The following is a 13,739-nucleotide window of genomic DNA, read 5'->3' on the forward strand; positions in this document are numbered from 1 at the left end:
GTTCGCACTGCAGAAAGCCCATAGGAAAGGAGGAGGAGCTGTCAACGGGCATTCTAAGCTGAATGTGCCTGCTCTCGTCAGATCGCGGCCGCCAGGCAGCTTGAGGCCTGGCAAGTACCAGTATGGGTGACCGGCTGGGAATCCCAGGTCCCGTTGACTTTTAAGGCCGTGAGTAGGTTTCTTTCCTTTTCGGAGGTGCGTTCGCACTGCAGAAAGCCCATAGGAAAGGAGAAGGCGCTGTCAACGGGCATTCTAAGCTGAATGTGCCTGCTCTCGTCAGATCGCGGCCGCCAGCCAGCTTGAGGCCTGGCAAGTACCAGTATGGGTGACCGGCTGGGAATCCCAGGTCCCGTTGACTTTTAAGGCCGTGAGTAGGTTTCTTTCCTTTTCGGAGGTGCGTTCGCACTGCAGAAAGCCCATAGGAAAGGAGGAGGAGCTGTCAACGGGCATTCTAAGCTGAATGTGCCTGCTCTCGTCAGATCGCGGCCGCCAGCCAGCTTGAGGCCTGGCAAGTACCAGTATGGGTGACCGGCTGGGAATCCCAGGTCCCGTTGACTTTTAAGGCCGTGAGTAGGTTTCTTTCCTTTTCGGAGGTGCGTTCGCACTGCAGAAAGCCCATAGGAAAGGAGGAGGAGCTGTCAACGGGCATTCTAAGCTGAATGTGCCTGCTCTCGTCAGATCGTGGCCGCCAGCCAGCTTGAGGCCTGGCAAGTACCAGTATGGGTGACCGGCTTGGAATCCCAGGTCCCGTTGACTTTTAAGGCCGTGAGTAGGTTTCTTTCCTTTTCGGAGGTGCGTTCGCACTGCAGAAAGCCCATAGGAAAGGAGGAGGAGCTGTCAACGGGCATTCTAAGCTGAATGTGCCTGCTCTCGTCAGATCGCGGCCGCCAGCCAGCTTGAGGCCTGGCAAGTACCAGTATGGGTGACCGGCTGGGAATCCCAGGTCCCGTTGACTTTTAAGGCCGTGAGTAGGTTTCTTTCCTTTTCGGAGGTGCGTTCGCACTACAGAAAGCCCATAGGAAAGGAGGAAGAGCTGTCAACGGGCATTCTAAGCTGAATGTGCCTGCTCTCGTCAGATCGCGGCCGCCAGCCAGCTTGAGGCCTGGCAAGCACCAGTATGGGTGAGCGGCTGGGAATCCCAGGTCCCATTGACTTTTAAGGCCGTGAGTAGGTTTCTTTCCTTTTCGGAGGTGCGTTCGCACTGCAGAAAGCCCATAGGAAAGGAGGAGGAGCTGTCAACGGGCATTCTAAGCTGAATGTGCCTGCTCTCGTCAGATCGCGGCCGCCAGCCAGCTTGAGGCCTGGCAAGTACCAGTATGGGTGACCGGCTGGGAATCCCAGGTCCCATTGACTTTTAAGGCCGTGAGTAGGTTTCTTTCCTTTTCGGAGGTGCGTTCGCACTGCAGAAAGCCCATAGGAAAGGAGGAGGAGCTGTCAACGGGCATTCTAAGCTGAATGTGCCTGCTCTCGTCAGATCGCGGCCGCCAGCAAGCTTGAGGCCTGGCAAGTACCAGTATGGGTGACCGGCTGGGAATCCCAGGTCCCGTTGACTTTTAAGGCCGTGAGTAGGTTTCTTTCCGTTTCGGAGGTGCGTTCGCACTGCAGAAAGCCCATAGGAAAGGAGGAGGAGCTGTCAACGGGCCTTCTAAGCTGAATGTGCCTGCTCTCGTCAGATCGCGGCTGCCAGCCAGCTTGAGGCCTGGCAAGTACCAGTATGGCTGACCGGCTGGGAATCCCAGGTCCCGTTGACTTTTAAGGCCGTGAGTAGGTTTCTTTCCTTTTCGGAGGTGCGTTCGCACTGCAGAAAGCCCATAGGAAAGCAGGAGGAGCTGTCAACGGGCATTCTAAGCTGAATGTGCCTGCTCTCGTCAGATCGCGGCCGCCAGCCAGCTTGAGGCCTGGCAAGTACCAGTATGGGTGACCGGCTGGGAATCCCAGGTCCCGTTGACTTTTAAGGCCGTGAGTAGGTTTCTTTCCTTTTCGGAGGTGCGTTCGCACTGCAGAAAGCCCATAGGAAAGGAGGAGGAGCTGTCAACGGGCATTCTAAGCTGAATGTGCCTGCTCTCGTCAGATCGCGGCCGCCAGCCAGCTTGAGGCCTGGCAAGTACCAGTATGGGTGACCGGCTGGGAATCCCAGGTCCCGTTGACTTTTAAGGCCGTGAGTAGGTTTCTTTCCTTTTCGGAGGTGCGTTCGCACTGCAGAAAGCCCATAGGAAAGGAGGAGGAGCTGTCAACGGGCATTCTAAGCTGAATGGGCCTGCTCTCGTCAGATCGCGGCCGCCAGCCAGCTTGAGGCCTGCCAAGTACCAGTATGGGTGACCGGCTGGGAATCCCAGGTCCCGTTGACTTTTAAGGCCGTGAGTAGGTTTCTTTCCGTTTCGGAGGTGCGTTCGCACTGCAGAAAGCCCATAGGAAAGCAGGAGGAGCTGTCAACGGGCATTCTAAGCTGAATGTGCCTGCTCTCGTCAGATCGCGGCCGCCAGCCAGCTTGAGGCCTGGCAAGTACCAGTATGGGTGACCGGCTGGGAATCCCAGGTCCCGTTGACTTTTAAGGCCGTGAGTAGGTTTCTTTCCTTTTCGGAGGTGCGTTCGCACTGCAGAAAGCCCATAGGAAAGGAGGAGGAGCTGTCAACGGGCATTCTAAGCTGAATGTGCCTGCTCTCGTCAGATCGCGGCCGCCAGCCAGCTTGAGGCCTGGCAAGTACCAGTATGGGTGACCGGCTGGGAATCCCAGGTCCCGTTGACTTTTAAGGCCGTGAGTAGGTTTCTTTCCTTTTCGGAGGTGCGTTCGCACTGCAGAAAGCCCATAGGAAAGGAGGAGGAGCTGTCAACGGGCATTCTAAGCTGAATGTGCCTGCTCTCGTCAGATCGCGGCCGCCAGCCAGCTTGAGGCCTGGCAAGCACCAGTATGGGTGACCGGCTGGGAATCCCAGGTCCCGTTGACTTTTAAGGCCGTGAGTAGGTTTCTTTCCTTTTCGGAGGTGCGTTCGCACTGCAGAAAGCCCATAGGAAAGGAGGAGGAGCTGTCAACGGGCATTCTAAGCTGAATGTGCCTGCTCTCGTCAGATCGCGGCCGCCAGCCAGCTTGAGGCCTGGCAAGTACCAGTATGGGTGACCGGCTGGGAATCCCAGGTCCCGTTGACTTTTAAGGCCGTGAGTAGGTTTCTTTCCTTTTCGGAGGTGCGTTCGCACTGCAGAAAGCCCATAGGAAAGGAGGAGGAGCTGTCAACGGGCATTCTAAGCTGAATGTGCCTGCTCTCGTCAGATCGCGGCCGCCAGCCAGCTTGAGGCCTGGCAAGTACCAGTATGGGTGACCGGCTGGGAGTCCCAGGTCCCGTTGACTTTTAAGGCCGTGAGTAGGTTTCTTTCCTTTTTGGAGGTGCGTTCGCACAGCAGAAAGCCCATAGGAAAGGAGGAGGAGCTGTCAACGGGCATTCTAAGCTGAATGTACCTGCTCTCGTCAGATCGCGGCCGCCAGCCAGCTTGAGGCCTGGCAAGTACCAGTATGGGTGACCGGCTGGGAATCCCAGGTCCCGTTGACTTTTAAGGCCGTGAGTAGGTTTCTTTCCTTTTCGGAGGTGCGTTCGCACTGCAGAAAGCCCATAGGAAAGGAGGAGGAGCTGTCAACGGGCATTCTAAGCTGAATGTGCCTGCTCTCGTCAGATCGCGGCCGCCAACCAGCTTGAGGCCTGGCAAGTACCAGTATGGGTGACCGGCTGGGAATCCCAGGTCCCGTTGACTTTTAAGGCCGTGAGTAGGTTTTTTTCCTTTTCGGAGGTGCGTTCGCACTGCAGAAAGCACATAGGAAAGGAGGAGGAGCTGTCAACGGGCATTCTAAGCTGAATGTGCCTGCTCTCGTCAGATCGCGGCCGCCAGCCAGCTTGAGGCCTGGCAAGTACCAGTATGGGTGACTGGCTGGGAATCCCAGGTCCCGTTGACTTTTAAGGCCGTGAGTAGGTTTCTTTCCTTTTCGGAGGTGCGTTCGCACTGCAGAAAGCCCATAGGAAAGGAGGAGGCGCTGTCAACGGGCATTCTAAGCTGAATGTGCCTGCTCTCGTCAGATCGCGGCCGCCAGCCAGCTTGAGGCCTGGCAAGTACCAGTATGGGTAAGCGGCTGGGAATCCCAGGTCCCGTTGACTTTTAAGGCCGTGAGTAGGTTTCTTTCCTTTTCGGAGGTACGTTCGCACTGCAGAAAGCCCATAGGAAAGGAGGAGGAGCTATCAACGGGCATTCTAAGCTGAATGTGCCTGCTCTCGTCAGATCGCGGCCGCCAGCCAGCTTGAGGCCTGGCAAGTACCAGTATGGGTGACTGGCTGGGAATCCCAGGTCCCGTTGACTTTTAAGGCCGTGAGTAGGTTTCTTTCCGTTTCGGAGGTGCGTTCGCACTGCAGAAAGCCCATAGGAAAGGAGGAGGAGCTGTCAACGGGCATTCTAAGCTGAATGTGCCTGCTCTCGTCAGATCGCGGCCGCCAGCCAGCTTGAGGCCTGGCAAGTACCAGTATGGGTAAGCGGCTGGGAATCCCAGGTCCCGTTGACTTTTAAGGCCGTGAGTAGGTTTCTTTCCTTTTCGGAGGTGCGTTCGCACTGCAGAAAGCCCATAGGAAAGGAGGAGGAGCTGTCAACGGGCATTCTAAGCTGAATGTGCCTGCTCTCGTCAGATCGCGGCCGCCAGCCAGCTTGAGGCCTGGCAAGTACCAGTATGGGTGACCGGCTGGGAATCCCAGGTCCCGTTGACTTTTAAGGCCGTGAGTAGGTTTCTTTCCTTTTCGGAGGTGCGTTCGCACTGCAGAAAGCCCATAGGAAAGGAGGAGGAGCTGTCAACGGGCATTCTAAGCTGAATGTGCCTGCTCTCGTCAGATCGCGGCCGCCAGCCAGCTTGAGGCCTGGCAAGCACCAGTATGGGTGAGTGGCTGGGAATCCCAGGTCCCATTGACTTTTAAGGCCGTGAGTAGGTTTCTTTCCTTTTCGGAGGTGCGTTCGCACTGCAGAAAGCCCATAGGAAAGGAGGAGGAGCTGTCAACGGGCATTCTAAGCTGAATGTGCCTGCTCTCGTCAGATCGCGGCCGCCAGCCAGCTTGAGGCCTGGCAAGTACCAGTATGGGTGACCGGCTGGGAATCCCAGGTCCCGTTGACTTTTAAGGCCGTGAGTAGGTGTCTTTCCTTTTCGGAGGTGCGTTCGCACTGCAGAAAGCCCATAGGAAAGGAGGAGGAGCTGTCAACAGGCATTCTAAGCTGAATGTGCCTGCTCTCGTCAGATCGCGGCCGCCAGCAAGCTTGAGGCCTGGCAAGTACCAGTATGGGTGACCGGCTGCGAATCCCAGGTCCCGTTGACTTTTAAGGCCGTGAGTAGGTTTCTTTCCTTTTCGGAGGTGCGTTCGCACTGCAGAAAGCCCATAGGAAAGGAGGAGGAGCTGTCAACGGGCATTCTAAGCTGAATGTGCCTGCTCTCGTCAGATCGCGGCCGCCAGCCAGCTTGAGGCCTGGCAAGTACCAGTATGGGTAAGCGGCTGGGAATCCCAGGTCCCGTTGACTTTTAAGGCCGTGAGTAGGTTTCTTTCCTTTTCGGAGGTGCGTTCGCACTGCAGAAAGCCCATAGGAAAGGAGGAGGAGCTGTCAACGGGCATTCTAAGCTGAATGTGCCTGCTCTCGTCAGATCGCGGCCGCCAGCCAGCTTGAGGCCTGGCAAGTACCAGTATGGGTGACCGGCTGGGAATCCCAGGTCCCGTTGACTTTTAAGGCCGTGAGTAGGTTTCTTTCCTTTTCGGAGGTGCGTTCGCACTGCAGAAAGCCCATAGGAAAGGAGGAGGAGCTGTCAACGGGCATTCTAAGCTGAATGTGCCTGCTCTCGTCAGATCGCGGCCGCCAGCCAGCTTGAGGCCTGGCAAGTACCAGTATGGGTAAGCGGCTGGGAATCCCAGGTCCCGTTGACTTTTAAGGCCGTGAGTAGGTTTCTTTCCTTTTCGGAGGTGCGTTCGCACTGCAGAAAGCCCATAGGAAAGGAGGAGGAGCTGTCAACGGGCATTCTAAGCTGAATGTGCCTGCTCTCGTCAGATCGCGGCCGCCAGCCAGCTTGAGGCCTGGCAAGTACCAGTATGGGTGACCGGCTGGGAATCCCAGGTCCCGTTGACTTTTAAGGCCGTGAGTAGGTTTCTTTCCTTTTCGGAGGTGCGTTCGCACTGCAGAAAGCCCATAGGAAAGGAGGAGGAGCTGTCAACGGGCATTCTAAGCTGAATGTGCCTGCTCTCGTCAGATCGCGGCCGCCAGCCAGCTTGAGGCCTGGCAAGTACCAGTATGGGTGACCGGCTGGGAATCCCAGGTCCCGTTGACTTTTAAGGCCGTGAGTAGGTTTCTTTCCTTTTCGGAGGTGCGTTCGCACTGCAGAAAGCCCATAGGAAAGGAGGAGGAGCTGTCAACGGGCATTCTAAGCTGAATGTGCCTGCTCTCGTCAGATCGCGGCCGCCAGCCAGCTTGAGGCCTGGCAAGCACCAGTATGGGTGAGTGGCTGGGAATCCCAGGTCCCATTGACTTTTAAGGCCGTGAGTAGGTTTCTTTCCTTTTCGGAGGTGCGTTCGCACTGCAGAAAGCCCATAGGAAAGGAGGAGGAGCTGTCAACGGGCATTCTAAGCTGAATGTGCCTGCTCTCGTCAGATCGCGGCCGCCAGCCAGCTTGAGGCCTGGCAAGTACCAGCATGGGTGACCGGCTGGGAATCCCAGGTCCCGTTGACTTTTAAGGCCGTGAGTAGGTGTCTTTCCTTTTTGGAGGTGCGTTCGCACTGCAGAAAGCCCATAGGAAAGGAGGAGGAGCTGTCAACAGGCATTCTAAGCTGAATGTGCCTGCTCTCGTCAGATCGCGGCCGCCAGCCAGCTTGAGGCCTGGCAAGTACCAGTATGGGTGACCGGCTGGGAATCCCAGGTCCCGTTGACTTTTAAGGCCGTGAGTAGGTTTCTTTCCTTTTCGGAGGTGCGTTCGCACTGCAGAAAGCCCATAGGAAAGCAGGAGGAGCTGTCAACGGGCATTCTAAGCTGAATGTGCCTGCTCTCGTCAGATCGCGGCCGCCAGCCAGCTTGAGGCCTGGCAAGTACCAGTATGGGTGACCGGCTGGGAATCCCAGGTCCCGTTGACTTTTAAGGCCGTGAGTAGGTTTCTTTCCTTTTCGGAGGTGCGTTCGCACTGCAGAAAGCCCATAGGAAAGGAGGAGGAGCTGTCAACGGGCATTCTAAGCTGAATGTGCCTGCTCTCGTCAGATCGCGGCCGCCAGCCAGCTTGAGGCCTGGCAAGTACCAGTATGGGTGACCGGCTGGGAATCCCAGGTCCCGTTGACTTTTCAGGCCGTGAGTAGGTTTCTTTCCTTTTCGGAGGTGCGTTCGCACTGCAGAAAGCCCATAGGAAAGGAGGAGGAGCTGTCAACGGGCATTCTAAGCTGAATGTGCCTGCTCTCGTCAGATCGCGGCCGCCAGCCAGCTTGAGGCCTGGCAAGTACCAGTATGGGTGACCGGCTGGGAATCCCAGGTCCCGTTGACTTTTAAGGCCGTGAGTAGGTTTCTTTCCTTTTCGGAGGTGCGTTCGCACTGCAGAAAGCCCATAGGAAAGGAGGAGGAGCTGTCAACGGGCATTCTAAGCTGAATGTGCCTGCTCTCGTCAGATCGCGGCCGCCAGCCAGCTTGAGGCCTGGCAAGTACCAGTATGGGTGACCGGCTGGGAATCCCAGGGCCCGTTGACTTTTAAGGCCGTGAGTAGGTTTCTTTCCTTTTCGGAGGTGCGTTCGCACTGCAGAAAGCCCATAGGAAAGGAGGAGGAGCAGCTGTCAACGGGCATTCTAAGCTGAATGTGCCTGCTCTCGTCAGATCGCGGCCGCCGGCCAGCTTGAGGCCTGGCAAGTACCAGTATGGGTGACCGGCTGGGAATCCCAGGTCCCGTTGACTTTTAAGGCCGTGAGTAGGTTTCTTTCCTTTTCGGAGGTGCGTTCGCACTGCAGAAAGCCCATAGGAAAGGAGGAGGAGCTGTCAACGGGCATTCTAAGCTGAATGGGCCTGCTCTCGTCAGACCGCGGCCGCCAGCCAGCTTGAGGCCTGCCAAGTACCAGTATGGGTGACCGGCTGGGAATCCCAGGTCCCGTTGACTTTTAAGGCCGTGAGTAGGTTTCTTTCCGTTTCGGAGGTGCGTTCGCACTGCAGAAAGCCCATAGGAAAGCAGGAGGAGCTGTCAACGGGCATTCTAAGCTGAATGTGCCTGCTCTCGTCAGATCGCGGCCGCCAGCCAGCTTGAGGCCTGGCAAGTACCAGTATGGGTGACCGGCTGGGAATCCCAGGTCCCGTTGACTTTTAAGGCCGTGAGTAGGTTTCTTTCCTTTTCGGAGGTGCGTTCGCACTGCAGAAAGCCCATAGGAAAGGAGGAGGAGCTGTCAACGGGCATTCTAAGCTGAATGTGCCTGCTCTCGTCAGATCGCGGCCGCCAGCCAGCTTGAGGCCTGGCAAGTACCAGTATGGGTGACCGGCTGGGAGTCCCAGGTCCCGTTGACTTTTAAGGCCGTGAGTAGGTTTCTTTCCTTTTCGGAGGTGCGTTCGCACTGCAGAAAGCCCATAGGAAAGCAGGAGGAGCTGTCAACGGGCATTCTAAGCTGAATGTGCCTGCTCTCGTCAGATCGCGGCCGCCAGCCAGCTTGAGACCTGGCAAGTACCAGTATGGGTGACCGGCTGGGAATCCCAGGTCCCGTTGACTTTTAAGGCCGTGAGTAGGTTTCTTTCCTTTTCGGAGGTGCGTTCGCACTGCAGAAAGCCCATAGGAAAGGAGGAGGAGCTGTCAACGGGCATTCTAAGCTGAATGTGCCTGCTCTCGTCAGATCGCGGCCGCCAGCCAGCTTGAGGCCTGGCAAGCACCAGTATGGGTGACCGGCTGGGAATCCCAGGTCCCGTTGACTTTTAAGGCCGTGAGTAGGTTTCTTTCCTTTTCGGAGGTGCGTTCGCACTGCAGAAAGCCCATAGGAAAGGAGGAGGAGCTGTCAACGGGCATTCTAAGCTGAATGTGCCTGCTCTCGTCAGATCGCGGCCGCCAGCCAGCTTGAGGCCTGGCAAGTACCAGTATGGGTGACCGGCTGGGAATCCCAGGTCCCGTTGACTTTTAAGGCCGTGAGTAGGTTTCTTTCCTTTTCGGAGGTGCGTTCGCACTGCAGAAAGCCCATAGGAAAGGAGGAGGAGCTGTCAACGGGCATTCTAAGCTGAATGTGCCTGCTCTCGTCAGATCGCGGCCGCCAGCCAGCTTGAGGCCTGGCAAGTACCAGTATGGGTGACCGGCTGGGAGTCCCAGGTCCCGTTGACTTTTAAGGCCGTGAGTAGGTTTCTTTCCTTTTCGGAGGTGCGTTCGCACTGCAGAAAGCCCATAGGAAAGGAGGAGGAGCTGTCAACGGGCATTCTAAGCTGAATGTGCCTGCTCTCGTCAGATCGCGGCCGCCAGCCAGCTTGAGGCCTGGCAAGTACCAGTATGGGTGACCGGCTGGGAATCCCAGGTCCCGTTGACTTTTAAGGCCGTGAGTAGGTTTCTTTCCTTTTCGGAGGTGCGTTCGCACTGCAGAAAGCCCATAGGAAAGGAGGAGGAGCTGTCAACGGGCATTCTAAGCTGAATGTGCCTGCTCTCGTCAGATCGCGGCCGCCAACCAGCTTGAGGCCTGGCAAGTACCAGTATGGGTGACCGGCTGGGAATCCCAGGTCCCGTTGACTTTTAAGGTCGTGAGTAGGTTTCTTTCCTTTTCGGAGGTGCGTTCGCACTGCAGAAAGCACATAGGAAAGGAGGAGGAGCTGTCAACGGGCATTCTAAGCTGAATGTGCCTGCTCTCGTCAGATCGCGGCCGCCAGCCAGATTGAGGCCTGGCAAGTACCAGTATGGGTGACCGGCTGGGAATCCCAGGTCCCGTTGACTTTTAAGGCCGTGAGTAGGTTTCTTTCCTTTTCGGAGGTGCGTTCGCACTGCAGAAAGCCCATAGGAAAGGAGGAGGCACTGTCAACGGGCATTCTAAGCTGAATGTGCCTGCTCTCGTCAGATCGCGGCCGCCAGCCAGCTTGAGGCCTGGCAAGTACCAGTATGGGTAAGCGGCTGGGAATCCCAGGTCCCGTTGACTTTTAAGGCCGTGAGTAGGTTTCTTTCCTTTTCGGAGGTGCGTTCGCACTGCAGAAAGCCCATAGGAAAGGAGGAGGAGCTGTCAACGGGCATTCTAAGCTGAATGTGCCTGCTCTCGTCAGATCGCGGCCGCCAGCCAGCTTGAGGCCTGGCAAGTACCAGTATGGGTGACTGGCTGGGAATCCCAGGTCCCGTTGACTTTTAAGGCCGTGAGTAGGTTTCTTTCCGTTTCGGAGGTGCGTTCGCACTGCAGAAAGCCCATAGGAAAGGAGGAGGAGCTGTCAACGGGCATTCTAAGCTGAATGTGCCTGCTCTCGTCAGATCGCGGCCGCCAGCCAGCTTGAGGCCTGGCAAGCACCAGTATGGGTGAGTGGCTGGGAATCCCAGGTCCCATTGACTTTTAAGGCCGTGAGTAGGTTTCTTTCCTTTTCGGAGGTGCGTTCGCACTGCAGAAAGCCCATAGGAAAGGAGGAGGAGCTGTCAACGGGCATTCTAAGCTGAATGTGCCTGCTCTCGTCAGATCGCGGCCGCCAGCCAGCTTGAGGCCTGGCAAGTACCAGTATGGGTGACCGGCTGGGAATCCCAGGTCCCGTTGACTTTTAAGGCCGTGAGTAGGTGTCTTTCCTTTTCGGAGGTGCGTTCGCACTGCAGAAAGCCCATAGGAAAGGAGGAGGAGCTGTCAACAGGCATTCTAAGCTGAATGTGCCTGCTCTCGTCAGATCGCGGCCGCCAGCCAGCTTGAGGCCTGGCAAGTACCAGTATGGGTGACCGGCTGGGAATCCCAGGTCCCGTTGACTTTTAAGGCCGTGAGTAGGTTTCTTTCCTTTTCGGAGGTGCGTTCGCACTGCAGAAAGCCCATAGGAAAGCAGGAGGAGCTGTCAACGGGCATTCTAAGCTGAATGTGCCTGCTCTCGTCAGATCGCGGCCGCCAGCCAGCTTGAGGCCTGGCAAGTACCAGTATGGGTGACCGGCTGGGAATCCCAGGTCCCGTTGACTTTTAAGGCCGTGAGTAGGTTTCTTTCCTTTTCGGAGGTGCGTTCGCACTGCAGAAAGCCCATAGGAAAGGAGGAGGAGCTGTCAACGGGCATTCTAAGCTGAATGTGCCTGCTCTCGTCAGATCGCGGCCGCCAGCCAGCTTGAGGCCTGGCAAGTACCAGTATGGGTGACCGGCTGGGAATCCCAGGTCCCGTTGACTTTTAAGGCCGTGAGTAGGTTTCTTTCCTTTTCGGAGGTGCGTTCGCACTGCAGAAAGCCCATAGGAAAGGAGGAGGAGCTGTCAACGGGCATTCTAAGCTGAATGTGCCTGCTCTCGTCAGATCGCGGCCGCCAGCCAGCTTGAGGCCTGGCAAGTACCAGTATGGGTGACCGGCTGGGAATCCCAGGTCCCGTTGACTTTTAAGGCCGTGAGTAGGTTTCTTTCCTTTTCGGAGGTGCGTTCGCACTGCAGAAAGCCCATAGGAAAGGAGGAGGAGCTGTCAACGGGCATTCTAAGCTGAATGTGCCTGCTCTCGTCAGATCGCGGCCGCCAGCCAGCTTGAGGCCTGGCAAGTACCAGTATGGGTGACCGGCTGGGAATCCCAGGTCCCGTTGACTTTTAAGGCCGTGAGTAGGTTTCTTTCCTTTTCGGAGGTGCGTTCGCACTGCAGAAAGCCCATAGGAAAGGAGGAGGAGCAGCTGTCAACGGGCATTCTAAGCTGAATGTGCCTGCTCTCGTCAGATCGCGGCCGCCGGCCAGCTTGAGGCCTGGCAAGTACCAGTATGGGTGACCGGCTGGGAATCCCAGGTCCCGTTGACTTTTAAGGCCGTGAGTAGGTTTCTTTCCTTTTCGGAGGTGCGTTCGCACTGCAGAAAGCCCATAGGAAAGGAGGAGGAGCTGTCAACGGGCATTCTAAGCTGAATGGGCCTGCTCTCGTCAGACTGCGGCCGCCAGCCAGCTTGAGGCCTGCCAAGTACCAGTATGGGTGACCGGCTGGGAATCCCAGGTCCCGTTGACTTTTAAGGCCGTGAGTAGGTGTCTTTCCTTTTCGGAGGTGCGTTCGCACTGCAGAAAGCCCATAGGAAAGGAGGAGGAGCTGTCAACAGGCATTCTAAGCTGAATGTGCCTGCTCTCGTCAGATCGCGGCCGCCAGCCAGCTTGAGGCCTGGCAAGTACCAGTATGGGTGACCGGCTGGGAATCCCAGGTCCCGTTGACTTTTAAGGCCGTGAGTAGGTTTCTTTCCTTTTCGGAGGTGCGTTCGCACTGCAGAAAGCCCATAGGAAAGCAGGAGGAGCTGTCAACGGGCATTCTAAGCTGAATGTGCCTGCTCTCGTCAGATCGCGGCCGCCAGCCAGCTTGAGGCCTGGCAAGTACCAGTATGGGTGACCGGCTGGGAATCCCAGGTCCCGTTGACTTTTAAGGCCGTGAGTAGGTTTCTTTCCTTTTCGGAGGTGCGTTCGCACTGCAGAAAGCCCATAGGAAAGGAGGAGGAGCTGTCAACGGGCATTCTAAGCTGAATGTGCCTGCTCTCGTCAGATCGCGGCCGCCAGCCAGCTTGAGGCCTGGCAAGTACCAGTATGGGTGACCGGCTGGGAATCCCAGGTCCCGTTGACTTTTAAGGCCGTGAGTAGGTTTCTTTCCTTTTCGGAGGTGCGTTCGCACTGCAGAAAGCCCATAGGAAAGGAGGAGGAGCTGTCAACGGGCATTCTAAGCTGAATGTGCCTGCTCTCGTCAGATCGCGGCCGCCAGCCAGCTTGAGGCCTGGCAAGTACCAGTATGGGTGACCGGCTGGGAATCCCAGGTCCCGTTGACTTTTAAGGCCGTGAGTAGGTTTCTTTCCTTTTCGGAGGTGCGTTCGCACTGCAGAAAGCCCATAGGAAAGGAGGAGGAGCTGTCAACGGGCATTCTAAGCTGAATGTGCCTGCTCTCGTCAGATCGCGGCCGCCAGCCAGCTTGAGGCCTGGCAAGTACCAGTATGGGTGACCGGCTGGGAATCCCAGGTCCCGTTGACTTTTAAGGCCGTGAGTAGGTTTCTTTCCTTTTCGGAGGTGCGTTCGCACTGCAGAAAGCCCATAGGAAAGGAGGAGGAGCAGCTGTCAACGGGCATTCTAAGCTGAATGTGCCTGCTCTCGTCAGATCGCGGCCGCCGGCCAGCTTGAGGCCTGGCAAGTACCAGTATGGGTGACCGGCTGGGAATCCCAGGTCCCGTTGACTTTTAAGGCCGTGAGTAGGTTTCTTTCCTTTTCGGAGGTGCGTTCGCACTGCAGAAAGCCCATAGGAAAGGAGGAGGAGCTGTCAACGGGCATTCTAAGCTGAATGGGCCTGCTCTCGTCAGACTGCGGCCGCCAGCCAGCTTGAGGCCTGCCAAGTACCAGTATGGGTGACCGGCTGGGAATCCCAGGTCCCGTTGACTTTTAAGGCCGTGAGTAGGTTTCTTTCCGTTTCGGAGGTGCGTTCGCACTGCAGAAAGCCCATAGGAAAGCAGGAGGAGCTGTCAACGGGCATTCTAAGCTGAATGTGCCTGCTCTCGTCAGATCGCGGCCGCCAGCCAGCTTGAGGCCTGGCAAGTACCAGTATGGGTGACCGGCTGGGAATCCCAGGTCCCGTTGACTTTTAAGGCCGTGAGTAGGTTTCTTTCCTTTTCGGAGGTG

General features: G+C 56.7%; 55 pseudogenes; all 55 read left to right on the plus strand.

The window, feature by feature from the left end:
• The first annotated feature begins 40 nt into the window (after window positions 1-40).
• On the plus strand, window positions 41-159 carry LOC136594949 (5S ribosomal RNA; annotated as a pseudogene).
• Window positions 160-239: 80 nt separating this feature from the next.
• On the plus strand, window positions 240-358 carry LOC136594937 (5S ribosomal RNA; annotated as a pseudogene).
• An 80-nt stretch (window positions 359-438) lies between these two features.
• LOC136594938 (5S ribosomal RNA) lies at window positions 439-557 on the plus strand (annotated as a pseudogene).
• Window positions 558-637: 80 nt separating this feature from the next.
• Window positions 638-756, plus strand: LOC136595150 (5S ribosomal RNA; annotated as a pseudogene).
• Window positions 757-836: 80 nt separating this feature from the next.
• LOC136594940 (5S ribosomal RNA) lies at window positions 837-955 on the plus strand (annotated as a pseudogene).
• A 279-nt stretch (window positions 956-1,234) lies between these two features.
• Window positions 1,235-1,353, plus strand: LOC136595106 (5S ribosomal RNA; annotated as a pseudogene).
• Window positions 1,354-1,433: 80 nt separating this feature from the next.
• On the plus strand, window positions 1,434-1,552 carry LOC136595114 (5S ribosomal RNA; annotated as a pseudogene).
• A 279-nt stretch (window positions 1,553-1,831) lies between these two features.
• Window positions 1,832-1,950, plus strand: LOC136594941 (5S ribosomal RNA; annotated as a pseudogene).
• Window positions 1,951-2,030: 80 nt separating this feature from the next.
• LOC136594942 (5S ribosomal RNA) lies at window positions 2,031-2,149 on the plus strand (annotated as a pseudogene).
• An 80-nt stretch (window positions 2,150-2,229) lies between these two features.
• On the plus strand, window positions 2,230-2,348 carry LOC136595151 (5S ribosomal RNA; annotated as a pseudogene).
• Window positions 2,349-2,428: 80 nt separating this feature from the next.
• On the plus strand, window positions 2,429-2,547 carry LOC136594943 (5S ribosomal RNA; annotated as a pseudogene).
• An 80-nt stretch (window positions 2,548-2,627) lies between these two features.
• Window positions 2,628-2,746, plus strand: LOC136594944 (5S ribosomal RNA; annotated as a pseudogene).
• An 80-nt stretch (window positions 2,747-2,826) lies between these two features.
• Window positions 2,827-2,945, plus strand: LOC136595143 (5S ribosomal RNA; annotated as a pseudogene).
• An 80-nt stretch (window positions 2,946-3,025) lies between these two features.
• On the plus strand, window positions 3,026-3,144 carry LOC136594946 (5S ribosomal RNA; annotated as a pseudogene).
• An 80-nt stretch (window positions 3,145-3,224) lies between these two features.
• LOC136595057 (5S ribosomal RNA) lies at window positions 3,225-3,343 on the plus strand (annotated as a pseudogene).
• Window positions 3,344-3,423: 80 nt separating this feature from the next.
• On the plus strand, window positions 3,424-3,542 carry LOC136594973 (5S ribosomal RNA; annotated as a pseudogene).
• Window positions 3,543-3,622: 80 nt separating this feature from the next.
• Window positions 3,623-3,741, plus strand: LOC136595040 (5S ribosomal RNA; annotated as a pseudogene).
• An 80-nt stretch (window positions 3,742-3,821) lies between these two features.
• Window positions 3,822-3,940, plus strand: LOC136595084 (5S ribosomal RNA; annotated as a pseudogene).
• Window positions 3,941-4,219: 279 nt separating this feature from the next.
• LOC136595138 (5S ribosomal RNA) lies at window positions 4,220-4,338 on the plus strand (annotated as a pseudogene).
• A 279-nt stretch (window positions 4,339-4,617) lies between these two features.
• LOC136594947 (5S ribosomal RNA) lies at window positions 4,618-4,736 on the plus strand (annotated as a pseudogene).
• Window positions 4,737-5,015: 279 nt separating this feature from the next.
• LOC136594948 (5S ribosomal RNA) lies at window positions 5,016-5,134 on the plus strand (annotated as a pseudogene).
• Window positions 5,135-5,612: 478 nt separating this feature from the next.
• On the plus strand, window positions 5,613-5,731 carry LOC136594950 (5S ribosomal RNA; annotated as a pseudogene).
• Window positions 5,732-6,010: 279 nt separating this feature from the next.
• Window positions 6,011-6,129, plus strand: LOC136594951 (5S ribosomal RNA; annotated as a pseudogene).
• Window positions 6,130-6,209: 80 nt separating this feature from the next.
• LOC136594952 (5S ribosomal RNA) lies at window positions 6,210-6,328 on the plus strand (annotated as a pseudogene).
• A 279-nt stretch (window positions 6,329-6,607) lies between these two features.
• LOC136595025 (5S ribosomal RNA) lies at window positions 6,608-6,726 on the plus strand (annotated as a pseudogene).
• An 80-nt stretch (window positions 6,727-6,806) lies between these two features.
• LOC136595118 (5S ribosomal RNA) lies at window positions 6,807-6,925 on the plus strand (annotated as a pseudogene).
• An 80-nt stretch (window positions 6,926-7,005) lies between these two features.
• LOC136594953 (5S ribosomal RNA) lies at window positions 7,006-7,124 on the plus strand (annotated as a pseudogene).
• An 80-nt stretch (window positions 7,125-7,204) lies between these two features.
• Window positions 7,205-7,323, plus strand: LOC136594954 (5S ribosomal RNA; annotated as a pseudogene).
• An 80-nt stretch (window positions 7,324-7,403) lies between these two features.
• LOC136594955 (5S ribosomal RNA) lies at window positions 7,404-7,522 on the plus strand (annotated as a pseudogene).
• An 80-nt stretch (window positions 7,523-7,602) lies between these two features.
• LOC136595081 (5S ribosomal RNA) lies at window positions 7,603-7,721 on the plus strand (annotated as a pseudogene).
• An 83-nt stretch (window positions 7,722-7,804) lies between these two features.
• Window positions 7,805-7,923, plus strand: LOC136595125 (5S ribosomal RNA; annotated as a pseudogene).
• Window positions 7,924-8,202: 279 nt separating this feature from the next.
• LOC136594957 (5S ribosomal RNA) lies at window positions 8,203-8,321 on the plus strand (annotated as a pseudogene).
• An 80-nt stretch (window positions 8,322-8,401) lies between these two features.
• On the plus strand, window positions 8,402-8,520 carry LOC136595058 (5S ribosomal RNA; annotated as a pseudogene).
• An 80-nt stretch (window positions 8,521-8,600) lies between these two features.
• Window positions 8,601-8,719, plus strand: LOC136595073 (5S ribosomal RNA; annotated as a pseudogene).
• An 80-nt stretch (window positions 8,720-8,799) lies between these two features.
• LOC136595146 (5S ribosomal RNA) lies at window positions 8,800-8,918 on the plus strand (annotated as a pseudogene).
• Window positions 8,919-8,998: 80 nt separating this feature from the next.
• Window positions 8,999-9,117, plus strand: LOC136594958 (5S ribosomal RNA; annotated as a pseudogene).
• An 80-nt stretch (window positions 9,118-9,197) lies between these two features.
• Window positions 9,198-9,316, plus strand: LOC136595060 (5S ribosomal RNA; annotated as a pseudogene).
• An 80-nt stretch (window positions 9,317-9,396) lies between these two features.
• Window positions 9,397-9,515, plus strand: LOC136594959 (5S ribosomal RNA; annotated as a pseudogene).
• Window positions 9,516-9,595: 80 nt separating this feature from the next.
• LOC136595153 (5S ribosomal RNA) lies at window positions 9,596-9,714 on the plus strand (annotated as a pseudogene).
• Window positions 9,715-9,794: 80 nt separating this feature from the next.
• LOC136595097 (5S ribosomal RNA) lies at window positions 9,795-9,913 on the plus strand (annotated as a pseudogene).
• A 279-nt stretch (window positions 9,914-10,192) lies between these two features.
• LOC136595085 (5S ribosomal RNA) lies at window positions 10,193-10,311 on the plus strand (annotated as a pseudogene).
• Window positions 10,312-10,590: 279 nt separating this feature from the next.
• Window positions 10,591-10,709, plus strand: LOC136594960 (5S ribosomal RNA; annotated as a pseudogene).
• An 80-nt stretch (window positions 10,710-10,789) lies between these two features.
• LOC136595119 (5S ribosomal RNA) lies at window positions 10,790-10,908 on the plus strand (annotated as a pseudogene).
• An 80-nt stretch (window positions 10,909-10,988) lies between these two features.
• Window positions 10,989-11,107, plus strand: LOC136594962 (5S ribosomal RNA; annotated as a pseudogene).
• An 80-nt stretch (window positions 11,108-11,187) lies between these two features.
• On the plus strand, window positions 11,188-11,306 carry LOC136594963 (5S ribosomal RNA; annotated as a pseudogene).
• Window positions 11,307-11,386: 80 nt separating this feature from the next.
• Window positions 11,387-11,505, plus strand: LOC136594964 (5S ribosomal RNA; annotated as a pseudogene).
• An 80-nt stretch (window positions 11,506-11,585) lies between these two features.
• LOC136594965 (5S ribosomal RNA) lies at window positions 11,586-11,704 on the plus strand (annotated as a pseudogene).
• Window positions 11,705-11,787: 83 nt separating this feature from the next.
• Window positions 11,788-11,906, plus strand: LOC136595126 (5S ribosomal RNA; annotated as a pseudogene).
• Window positions 11,907-12,185: 279 nt separating this feature from the next.
• Window positions 12,186-12,304, plus strand: LOC136595121 (5S ribosomal RNA; annotated as a pseudogene).
• Window positions 12,305-12,384: 80 nt separating this feature from the next.
• Window positions 12,385-12,503, plus strand: LOC136594966 (5S ribosomal RNA; annotated as a pseudogene).
• Window positions 12,504-12,583: 80 nt separating this feature from the next.
• Window positions 12,584-12,702, plus strand: LOC136594968 (5S ribosomal RNA; annotated as a pseudogene).
• Window positions 12,703-12,782: 80 nt separating this feature from the next.
• LOC136594969 (5S ribosomal RNA) lies at window positions 12,783-12,901 on the plus strand (annotated as a pseudogene).
• Window positions 12,902-12,981: 80 nt separating this feature from the next.
• LOC136594970 (5S ribosomal RNA) lies at window positions 12,982-13,100 on the plus strand (annotated as a pseudogene).
• An 83-nt stretch (window positions 13,101-13,183) lies between these two features.
• LOC136595127 (5S ribosomal RNA) lies at window positions 13,184-13,302 on the plus strand (annotated as a pseudogene).
• Window positions 13,303-13,581: 279 nt separating this feature from the next.
• LOC136594971 (5S ribosomal RNA) lies at window positions 13,582-13,700 on the plus strand (annotated as a pseudogene).
• The last annotated feature ends 39 nt before the right edge of the window (window positions 13,701-13,739 follow it).

Source organism: Eleutherodactylus coqui, unplaced genomic scaffold (genome assembly GCF_035609145.1).
Source record: "Eleutherodactylus coqui strain aEleCoq1 unplaced genomic scaffold, aEleCoq1.hap1 HAP1_SCAFFOLD_540, whole genome shotgun sequence".
NCBI classification, from domain to species: Eukaryota; Metazoa; Chordata; class Amphibia; order Anura; family Eleutherodactylidae; genus Eleutherodactylus; species Eleutherodactylus coqui.